Raw genomic sequence first — 12,512 nt, 5'->3', positions numbered from 1 at the left:
CATTACCCTTTTCACCTCCATTCACCCCTGATTTCCCATTCCTTCAGTCATCAAATAGCAGCAGAATCCCAAGCTGCCCTCTGCTGGATGCTGTGCAAGTTCGCAGGAAGAACTCCTTCCTGCTCCTTGTCCCACATGCCCTTCCCAGATGGGTTAATGTTCCTCATCTCTCAACAGGATGTCTCGTAGGCATCTCTGGCCAACTAACACGGTTTTCTCATATTGTGTGTGTTTCCTTCAGACTGCATTGCCCAGGGAAGCAAGGGTGCAGATTTCTCCCTTCTCCCCAAGATTCACTACACTGCTGTTTCTGTTTAGCAGACGTTCATGCAGCTTGTGGAGAGCACAAAGGAATGATAGAGAGGGAAAGGAAACACTAAGGACAAATATCAGCTGCCACTGTCCCAAAGGTGCATTGGTTATTCCTCTAAACAGGAAGTCTTACTGACTACTTTGCCTTAGTCCCTGGACTGTCACCATGCTTACTGTCCACCTTCTACCAGAGTAGGATAAACTTCCTCAGTCTTCTTAATTGCAATGCCACAGTCCCAACCTTGGTCTCCATCTCCTCACTCTCCAGTCGGCCAAAGCAAACAAAACATTCATCCACATTATAATAATATGTGTTGCAATGCGCTCCGCCTCCCCGGAAAAGGGCATTTTATATTTTTAAACAAACTACTTAACACCCCATCCTGAAGTGTCTGAGTTTGGCTACTTACAGAGTTCTGGGCAAAGAGGAAAAGTGCTTCTGAAATTGATTTCCCACCAGAATAAAGGGAAAGAATGACCAAAGACAAAATCCAGCTTCTACCTTAGACACAGGAATAGAAATGCAGAAAGTTAAACAAAAGAAAAAAATCAATGTCCCCATTTCCAGTCCTCAGGGATTCAGAAATACTAGGGTTCCCACTATGTACACATGCAGTCAGACTTCTTTTAGCCATTTAGGCATTGAAATGTCCCTATATCTCTCTCATGGTTCTTCTTTGAATTGGCCAGTGCTTCCTCTGTCCAGGGTATCTTACTGTTCGGAAACTGTTCTTTTTTTATTTCCTTTATCTAATAGGATTACTCATTCCTTAGGCTCCCAAAAGGATAGCTTGAGTTAAGGTTCTCATCCAGCTTTTGGTTTTCTGGTTGGAGAGGCTAGGAGAAGGGGAAGGTGCTGTTTTAACACTGGGGTCAAGAGCCCCCAAAGGGCTAAGGACACCATTGCATTGTTATAGCATCATCATCCGTAAGACATGGTCATATTTTATGCCTCAGTGACTGGTCAGCTGCTTCATATGAGGTGGAACATGAGTTTTGATTTCTCTGGGGCACATTGCATATATGAGATCACTGACATGATTCTTAGAGTCACGGAAGCATCAGAGGCAGAGGTGAGTTTGGGATTGTCTACCTGGAAAAAGTAACCAATTGAATAAAATTGAATAACTCTTTGATAGACCTGAAATTTTCTCATTCTTCGCCACTGATTTGTAAGTCAGATATGCTCTTCCAATTTTGCTCTTTCTAAAGCCTGGCTTAACCCACGTCACCATTCTCTGTGAGCTTGTGAAGAAATTACACTTCCTTCTCAACAGCTATTTTTGAAATGTGTGACTTTTTGGGCGGGAGGAAAGGGCTTTCTGTTTCCAGGGTGGGAGCAAGAATAAAGTGAATCCTTTGTGTGGCTTAAACCTCCTCTCCGTATCTTTATCATCTCTCACCTGTATCAAAACCATCAGTCAGACCCAAACAACACATGTTACTGTGATCGCCATTTCTCCCCAAACAGCAAAACTCAGACTTTGTGGCAGTGATGGGGGGCAGGAAGGGCCATTGATCAGTGTTTACATTTTACATGTACAGTATCTTTTGGAGGAAGTAAGCCATTTTTCTGACCTAGTTGATGGCAATAATTTACAGATGGATATGGGGAGAAGAAAGCAGAAGAGAGGACAGGAGAGGAGAAAAAGGGGAGAAAGAGAGAATTAAACATAGACCTGTACTATTCCCGTTAACTTACAATATCCTCTGCTGTCTAGAAATACCCCCAGAGGATGGTAAAGGGCTTGGTTAGCTCCTTCTCCTCTTGTGACCCTCACCTCATATATAAATATGGGGGGCACTTCATTGGTTGGCTGAGTCTGTTGTCACTAACTTATTGCTGGCCAGAATTCTGTTCATAGCTACCTAAAAGGAAGAGGTATTAAAAGAAAAGAAACCCCAAAGTATTAGGCAAATCATCACAGCTCAGGGTCCTAGTGTCAACATCTCTTCTGTGTTACATCATGTTAATGGATCCACGAACCATCAGAACTTGAACACCTGCCACCTTCCCTCCACTGGCTTAAGCTTTCCTGGGTCTTCTCCTTGCCCTGCATAGGCATGGCGTGGTGGCTCCCTGTTTTCTCTGGCCCTAATAGATTCAACTGGCTCAAAGTCTTCTCTATAGCTCTAGCCCCAAATGTTCCCAATACACCTAAGATGTACCTGGTACACACAAGATGTCCCCAGCTTCCCCCTCTGAAGAGTGCACCATCTTTGGACTTCCTTGTCATTCTCCAAAGAAAGTCCTTCTCTTCCTGTTAGATCTTTCCTTTTGTGATGCAAAACTAGAAACCAGGCAGAGACTTTGTGATGCAAAACTAGAAAGCAGGCAGAGAATGGGCCGCCGGAGATACAGAGGACAAAGGAACAGGCTTTTAACAAAGCTAAATCAATTTAAATCCAGAAAATGTGCAAAAAGAAGAGGCAGGAAGAGAGAAAGGGGGAAAAAAAATTAGCAAAGCCTGAGGGATTTTGTTGTTGTTGTTTATTGTAACATGGTTTGTTTTGTAATTGGGAGATTTTGAACAATGAGAGGCTACAAAAGTAATATGAGATGTTGGGTGTGATTCAAATGGGACTCCCTTATTGTTTATAAAAGATGCAAATTAAAGCTTAGAATTCTTTTCATATTACCCTTGGCTCTTTGGACTGGGCTTCTTTGAATGTGGGACCATACAGAATCATAGCCACATGGAGACACACAGGATTATATGAGAATTATAAGAAGTGAACCTGGAACTCCTAACTGATAGAGTTAATAACAAGTGTGCTTTTAGCCAGGCTCACTGCAAAATATCTGTCCTGAAGCCACCATTGGATAACGGCTCCATCTTGTTCTCCTGGATCTGTCAATTATATCTAGGTCTCGGAATATTCTAGAATGGGTTCCCCTATGCCATTATATAGTAAAACATACCTCCTATCTTGAGTACCACTTTGGGTCCTTAGACTCTCATCACTGACTCAGCACTTCAGTCCTGGGCATCTCCTTCCCTTACCTCTTTCCCGTGGAAATTATTGAGCATTCTCCCCCAAAAGAATGAATAGTCAAGGGTTGCTTGACTACCCCTATGGTTCCTTGGCTTAATATCTGAAATTGATGCCTTAACCAGTGTGTCTTGTTGGTTGGAGGTGTTTATTAGCTATTCATATATGAGAAGTTCTACACTTTAATATTTGTGGGTGGGGTGGACATACATGCATGTGTCTACAAGTTTCATATAGTCCAATTTTATGCCTTGAAAACATGCCCTGGAGTGTGAGCATATTCCCCCAGCATTTAAGGTTTAGCTGGCTGCTTTTGCATGAAGAAACACCAGAGGCTGCTTAAGTAGGATCTTTTACTGAATCTGCCCCCCCCAAGACTTGTCTGTATCCTATATTAGCCTCACCATCCCTCTTACTTTTCAAGTGAGATCTAAGCAACCTTGAGGGAGATATTTTCAAAGCTAGTCATCACACATGGTTCCAACCACCCTTATCTACTTCTTTCTCACCCTGCCCAGTCCCTCCTGGCCCAGTCTGAACTTCCTGCCAACCATGCCTTGCCTGCCCAAACAGTAACTTTCTCAAGAGTGTATTTGGAGTGTCTTGCTTGAGTTTGAGATATAGGAGTCTAAGATATATGTGCATCTTTGGGTGTACTTTGATTCCCATGATTTACAGTAGGCCTTTTGTACCCTCATCATTAAAAGCACATCCTGGGAGGTTTATGTTCCCACCTCTGTTAGACCAAGAGAAGTTATTTAGGATGTGAAAACACAGGCGGATATCTGCTTCCTATTGACACTGCTCTGTGGGCTCCAGAGTAGTGAGAAACATTAGCCACTAGGGTTACAGGAAACCACAGCCACTGCCAGGCCCCCAGGCTCTATGCTTCAGCATCCTTCGTGCCTCCTTCTTACTCTTATTCTCCCTGTCCTGGCACGGGAGACACAGAGATAAACCAGACATGGGCTCTACCCTACAGTAGTTCCCAGTTTAATGGGTACAGATACCATGTAGCTGTGGAATGGGTACCAAAAAAACTAAATCTAAAATTTTATCATCCCATTTACTTGCTGTTAACCTTGGGGAAGCAACTTAACCAATCCCAGCCTTTCTTTTCTCTTCTGTGGGATGCAGCCAAGCGCATGGGGCTATAATGAAGGTGAAAGTAACTAATGGTTGGGAGAGGTTTTGTTCCCCTGATCCTGCCTAAGGAATTATAACGCACAATATCAATAGAGACATTCATCTCACACATGACTATCAATTTGCACCAAGCAAGGTAGCTCCAAACCCATTGCTAATGAGTTGAAGGCAATGCCACAATTGATACTCACACACTGATCCAGCTAATTTGTTCATTTCTATTTAAATGCTACCATATTCTCATTTTAATCTTTATAACAATCGTAGTAGGGTAAGACTATTGACATCCCCGTTTCTGAGATGAGGAAATTGAGGTTCAAAGAGCTTAAACTGCTTGCCCAAGGCCTTGGGAAGAGTTGAGATGCAAACCCAGGCTGTGTGACTTCAGAGCTCATGCTTCTAAGTTCTACTCTATTGGTCCATGGGAACTGATAGAAAATAAGCAAATTCTGAACTAAAAAACAGGTCACCCAAGTTCAGGTACATAGCTGTCTTAGCTATAACAGAAATCCCACAAGTGGATGGCTTTAGCAAAGAGAAATTTATTTTCTTACAGTCTAGTAGGTTACAAGTCCAAATTCAGGGCATCAGCTCCAGGGGAAGGCTTTCTCTCTCTGTCAGCTCTGGAAGAAGGTCCTAGTCCTCAATCTTCCCCTGGTCGAGGAGCTTCTCAGGCACAGGGACCCTGTGTCTGGAGGACGCACTCAGTTCCTGGTGCTGCTTTCTTGGAGGTATGAGGTCCCCAACTCTCTGCTTACTTCCCTTTCCTTTTTATCTCTTGAGAGATAAAAAGTGGTGCAGACCACACCTCAGAGAAAGTCCCTTTACATTGGATCAGGGTTGTGACCTGGGTAAGGGTGGTTTTACAATCCCACTGTAATCCTTTTAACATAAAATTACAATCACAAAATGAAGGATAGCCACGTAATGCTGGAAATCATGGCCCAGCCAAATAGATACACACATTTTGGGGGGGACATAACTCAAATAGCCCCATGCCATCTGGACATTTACCCTTGAAAATCCCTCATGTCAAAGCCAAACGCATCACCTCAGCCTCCAAGTCCTATGTCCCCATCTAAATGACAGTCACTACCTGCCACCCCATGAGACAAACATGGGCTCCCATCACCCTGGATTCTTCTTATCTTTCATCTTTACATTCTCTTAATCACATCCCCTCCTCTCTCTCTCCACTGCCTCTTCCCTGGTGCAGCCTATATAGCTCTGTTGTAGAACTCTCCCCACTGACCTCACTCTGGCCTCATCCCCCAAACCATGCTCCATGTTTTAAAAATGAGGCTAGTATAACAACTCCATAACTCAAGATAAAAGCCAAGAAAAATGTAACGACTCAACAAACATAAAGTCAAACACTATGAAAATGAGGATCTCACAATTTACTAAGAAAAACGTCTCAGCACAAAAAAGTAAGTGGAAAAATGAAATTGTCAACAACACACATAAAAAGGCATCAAAATGACAACACTAAACACTTATTTATCTATAATTACGCTGAATGTAAATGGACTAAATGCACCAATAAAGAGACAGAGAGTCACAGACTGGATAAAGAAACACGATCCATCTATATGCTGCCTACAAGAGACACACCTTAGACTTAGAGACACAAACAAACTAAAACTCAAAGGATGGAAAAAAATATATCAAGCAAACAATAAGCAAAAAAGAAGAGGAGTACCAATATTAATTTCTGACAAAATAGACTTTAGACTTAAATCCACCACAAAGGATAAAGAAGGACACTACACAATGATAAAAGGGACAATTGATCAGGAAGATATAACCATATTAAATATTTATGCACCCAATGACAGGGCTGCAAGATACATAAATCAAACTTTAACATAACTGAAAAGTGAGATAGACACCTCCACAATTATATTAGGAGACTTCAACACACCACTTTCAGAGAAGGACAGGACATCCAGTAAGAAGCTCAATAGAGACACGGAAGAAATAATTACAACAATCAACCAACTTGACCTCATTGACTTATACAGAACCCTCCACCCAACTGCTTTAAAGTATACTTTTTTTTTCTAGCGCACATGGAACATTCTCTAGAATAGACCACATATTAGGTCATAAAACAAACCTTTGCAGAATCCAAAACACCGAAATATTACAAAGCATCTTCTCAGACCACAAGGCAATAAAAGTAGAAATCAATAACAGAAAAACTAGGAAAAAGAAATCAAATACTTGGAAACTGAACAATACCCTCCTGAAAAAAGACTGGATTATAGAAGACATCAAGGAGGAAATAAGGAAATTCATAGAATGCAACGAGAATGAAAATACTTCCTATCAAAACCTCTGGGACACAGCAAAAGCAGCGCTCAGAGGCCAATTTATATCAATAAATGCACACGTACAAAAAGAAGAAAGAGCCAATATCAGAGAACTGTCCCTACAACTTGAACAAATACAAAGTGAGCAACAAAAGAATCCATCAGGCACCAGAAGAAAACAAATAATAAAAATTAGAGCTGAACTAAATGAATTAGAGAACAGAAAAACAATTGAAAGAATTAACAAAGGCAAAAGCTGGTTCTTTGAAAAAATTAACAAAATTGATAAACCATTGGCTAGACTGACTAAAGAAATACAGGAAAGGAAACAAATAACCCGAATAAGAAACGAGATGGGCCACATCACAACAGACCCAACTGAAATTAAAAGAATCATATCAGATTATTACAAAAAATTGTACTCTAACAAATTTGCAGACCTAGAAGAAATGGATGAATTCCTGGAAAAACACTACCTACCTAAACTAACACATTCAGAAGTAGAACAACTAAGTAGACCCATAACAAAAAAAGAGATTGAAACGGTAATCAAAAAACTCCCAACAAAAAAAAGCCCTGGCCCGGATGGCTATACTGCAGAGTTCTACCAAACTTTCAGAGAAGAGTTAACACCACTACTACTAAAGTTATTTCAAAGCACAGAAAATGACGGAATACTACCCAACTCATTCTATGAAGCCACCATCTCCCTGATACCAAAACCAGGTAAAGACATTACAAAAAAAGAAAATTACAGACCTATAACCCTCATGAACATAGATGCAAAAATCCTCAACAAAATTCTAGCCAATAAAATTCAACAACAATCAAAAAAATAATTCACCACGACCAAGTGGGATTTATACCAGGTATGCAGAATATTAGAAAAACCATGAATGTAATCCATCACATAAATAAAACAAAAGACAAAAACCACATGATCTTATCAATTGATGCAGAAAAGGCATTTGACAAAGTCCAACACCCATTTATGATAAAAACTCTCAGCAAAATAGGAATTGAAGGAAAATTCCTCAACATAATAAAGGGCATCTATGCAAAGCCAACAGCCAACATCACTCTAAATGGAGAGAACCTGAAAGCATTTCCCTTGAGAACGGGAACCAGACAAGGATGCCCTTTATCACCGCTCTTATTCAACATTGTGCTAGAAGTCCTAGCCAGAGCAATTAGGCTAGACAAAGAAATAAAGGGCATCCGGATTGGCAAAGAGGAAGTAAAATTATCTCTATTTGCAGATGACATGATCTTATACGCAGAAAACCCAAACGAATCCACCAGAAAACTACTGAAACTAATAGAAGAGTTTGGCAGAGTCTCAGGTTATAAGATAAACATACAAAAATCACTTGGATTCCTCTACATCAACAAAAAGAACATCGAAGAGGAAATAACCAAATCAATACCATTCACAGTAACCCCCAAGAAGATAAAATACTTAGGAATAAATCTTACCAAGGATGTAAAAGACCTATACAAAGAAAACTACAACGCTCTACTACAAGAAATTCAAAAGGACATACTTAATTGGAAAAACATACCTTGCTCATGGATAGGAAGAATTAACATAGTAAAAATGTCTATTCTACCAAAAGCCATCTATATATACAATGCACTTCCGATCCAAATTCCAATGTCATTTTTTAAGGTGATAGAGAAACAAATCACCAACTTCATATGGAAGGGAAAGAAGCCTCGGATAAGCAAAGCATTACTGAAAAAGAAGAAGAAAGTGGGAGGCCTCACTCTACCTGATTTCAGAACCTATTATACAGCCACAGTAGTCAAAACAGCCTGGTATTGGTACAACAACAGGCACATAGACCAATGGAACAGAATTGAGAACCCAGATATAAATCCATCCACATACAAGCAGCTGATATTTGACAAAGGCTCAGAGTCAGTTGATTGGGGAAAAGATAGTCTTTTTAACAAATGGTGCTGGCATAACTGGATATCCATTTGCAAAAAAATGAAACAGGACCCATACCTCACACCATGCACAAAAACTAACTCCAAGTGGATCAAAGACCTAAACATAAAGACTAAAACGATAAAGATCATGGAAGAAAAAATAGGGACAACCTTAGGAGCCCTAATACAAGGCATAAACAGAATACAAAACATTACCAAAAATGACGAAGAGAAATCAGATAACTGGGAGCTCCTAAAAATCAAACATCTATACTCATCTAAAGACTTCACCAAAAGAGTAAAAAGACCACCTACAGACTGGGAAAGAATTTTCAGCTATGACATCTCCGACCAGCGCCTGATCTCTAAAATCTATATGATTCTGTCAAAACTCAACCACAAAAAGACAAAAAACCCAATCAAGAAGTGGGCAAAGGATATGAACACACACTTCACTAAAGAAGATATTCAGGCAGCTAACAGATACATGAGAAAATGCTCTCGATCATTAGCCATAAGAGAAATGCAAATTAAAACCACAATGAGATTCCATCTCACTCCAACAAGGCTGGCGTTAATCCAAAAAACACAAAATAATAAATGTTGGAGAGGCTGCGGAGAGATTGGAACTCTTATACACTGCTGGTGGGAATGTAAAATGGTACAACCACTTTGGAAATCTATCTGACGATATCTTAAACAGTTAGAAATAGAACTACCATACAACCCAGAAATCCCACTCCTTGGAATATACCCTAGAGAAATAAGAGCCTTCACACAAACAGATATATGCGCACCCATGTTTATTGCAGCTCTGTTTACAATAGCAAAAAGCTGGAAGCAACCAAGGTGTCCATCAACGGATGAATGGCTAAATAAATTGTGGTATATTCACACAATGGAATACTACGCATCGATAAAGAACAGTAAAGAATCTGTGAAACATTTCATAACATGGAGGAACCTGGAAGGCATTATGCTGAGCGAAATTACTCAGAGGCAAAAGGTCAAATATTGTATAAGACCACTGTTACAAGATCTTGAGAAATAGTATAAACTGAGAAGAACACATACTTCTGTGCTTACGAAGGGGGGGAGGGAGGGAGGGTGGGAGAGGGTTTTTTACTGATTAATTAGTAGATAAGAACTGCTTTAGGCGAAGGGAAGGACAACACTCAATACATGGAAGGTCAGCTCAACTGGACTGGACCAAAAGCAAAGAAGTTTCTGGGATAAAATGAATGCTTCAAAGGTCAGCGGAGCAAGGGCGGGGGTTTTGGGACCATGGTTTAAGGGGAGTTTTTTTTTTTTTTTTTTTCTAAGTCAATTGGCAAAATAATTCTATTATGAAAACATTCTGCATCCCACTTTGAAATGTGGCGTCTGGGGTCTTAAATGCTAACAAGCAGCCATCTAAGATGCATCACTTGGTCTCAACCCACCTGCATCAAAGGAGAATGAAGAGCACCAAGGCCACACGACAACTAAGAGCCCAAGAGACAGAAAGGGCCACATGAACCAGAGACCTACATCATCCTGAGACCAGAAGAACTAGTTGGTGCCCGGCCACAATCGATGACTGCCCTGACAGGGAGCGCAACAGAGAACCCCTGAGGGAGCAGATCAGTGGGATGCAGACCCCAAATTCGCATAAAAAGACCATGCTTACTGGTCTGACTGAGACTAGAGGAATCCCGGTGGTCATGGTCCCCAAACCTTCTGTTGGCACAGGACAGGAACCATCCCCAAAGACAACTCATCAGACATGAAAGGGACTGGACAGTGGGTAGGTGAGAGATGCTGATGAAGAGTGAGCTAATTATATCAAGTGGTCACTTGAGACTGTGTTGGCATCTCCTGTCTGGAGGGGGGATGGGAGGACAGAGAGAGTTGGAACCTGGCAAAATTGTCACGAAAGGAGAGACTGGAAGGGTTGACTCATTAGGGGGAGAGCAAGTGGGAGTACGGAGTAAGGTGTATATAAACTTATATGTGACAGTCTGACTTGATTTGTAAACGTTCACTTGAAGCTCAATAAAAGTTAATTAAAAAAAAAAATGAGGCTAAGACCCCCCAAACCGGCTATCTAAAGTCCTTTAATGGCTTCTCTTCTCCTAAACAATTATTCATGGGATGGGGGTGACGGATGAAGGACATGCCCAATCACTAAGGAACTTTGCCAAGTTACACTGTCCCCATGCTCACAGTGGTCCTGGCAGGTTTTCTAAGGCATTAACCTCCACTTCTATGCCTTTGCTTATGAAGTTCCCCCCTCCTTCAATGCCTTGTTTCCCAGCTCCATGCGACTAGATAGTACCGATTTTTAGGGTTTAACTAAAAAAAACACCTTCTCCAGTAAACCCTTCCTGACTCCAATCTAGGCACAATCTCTTCACTATCTGGATTCCCTCTCTGCGGATGCATGTTATGTCCCGCCTATATATTTGTCATTTGTATTCACATCCTATCTCCTCCACTTGACCATCAGATGTTCTGAATCATCTGTACCTTAGATGCCTTGCAGCTACTGAGAATTCTCTAAAACCATGATGGATGAAAGAGCCCAGTGAAATGAGAGCAAATGGGCCCAGGTCCAATGCTCTATTTCGGGCAAGAGAGGTTAACTCAGAACACAGACCCAAGCATCAACAATGAGCATCAATGGTATACCAAGTCCCATGGCTGGGGTGGTGAGGCTAAAGGGAAGTATGTGAAAGATGTGGCATGGTCTCAGCCTTCAAGGAATATAAAGCCTATCCAAAAAAAATTTTTTTTTTTAAGTGAGACCATAAGAAAAACTGACTAGTGAGTGAGTCAAAAGAGGAAGTGTATGTTATTAAATTATAGCTACAGATCAGGAAACAGAAGCACACAAAGTTTAAGTAAATTTCCCCATATCACATAGCTAATAAGTGGCAGAGCTAAATCTCAGACTTGGATAATCTAATAATGGAGCCCACATTCTAAAATACCACCCAACCTGGATGAAATACAAAACAAGGCTTAGAGATGCTAAATTACATGACACAATTTTGAGAGGTTCACTGAGATGGGAAAATAGCCCAAACTAAATGTGCGATCTAGTTTTGTCTACCTCGTTCTAAATTGTTCCTTACCCTACACCCTGACTGTGTGCCCTCACTTGAGCAGCCACTCAAGCGAGAAACTTGGAAATCTTCTTCAATACTTTCACATTTAATCATTTCTTGATTTTACATATTGATCACCTTTCACATTCACTGCTTCTCCTCTATCCCCAAGGCCATTGCAGGGAATGCCCCCAACATCTCTTTCCTTGACCCTTGAAGTAGCTTCCGTGACCCCAATTAATCTCCCCTCTCATTTTCCCCTTACAATTCTGCCAATCTAAAACTAACATCTGACCACTTGTATCCTTAGGTTCTCCCCATGATCTTCAGGGCCGAGACCAAGCTCCTTAAGATCTTTGGGAACTAGACCCTTCCAACTTCTTGACATCCTCACCTCCCTGATCCACTCAGTCACTCCATAAACACACCATTCCGTCTGCCTGGAAATAGCGTTCCCCCTAATCTTTCTGGCGTCATAGATTTGAGACTATTGCTAGTTCCCTCTTTCCAACCCTACTCCTAGATATGGTCCCACAGCTCCCCATGTTGTTCCATCACAGCACTTACCACTCCAGAAGACAATATAACATACTGATTATTAACACAGGCTCCCAAGGTCAGACTACTAAAATCTAATCCTTGCCATGCCACTTAGCAACTAAATGAACTTGGACAAATTATTTAACCTCTCTGAGCCGCACTTTCCTCATCTATAAAACAA

At 41.1% G+C, this 12,512-nt stretch overlaps 1 protein-coding gene across 1 annotated transcript in view; it reads left to right on the top strand.

The window, feature by feature from the left end:
* PTPRT (protein tyrosine phosphatase receptor type T) overlaps positions 1-12,512 on the top strand; it is a 1,291,533-nt gene that overhangs the window by 1,089,324 nt on the left and 189,697 nt on the right. The window lies entirely within an intron of this gene.

This window comes from Loxodonta africana, chromosome 24 (assembly GCF_030014295.1).
Source record: "Loxodonta africana isolate mLoxAfr1 chromosome 24, mLoxAfr1.hap2, whole genome shotgun sequence".
In the NCBI taxonomy this organism is placed as follows: Eukaryota; Metazoa; Chordata; class Mammalia; order Proboscidea; family Elephantidae; genus Loxodonta; species Loxodonta africana.
The sequence above is the reverse complement of the archived record's forward strand: the minus strand, read 5'-3'. Positions and strand labels throughout refer to the sequence as shown.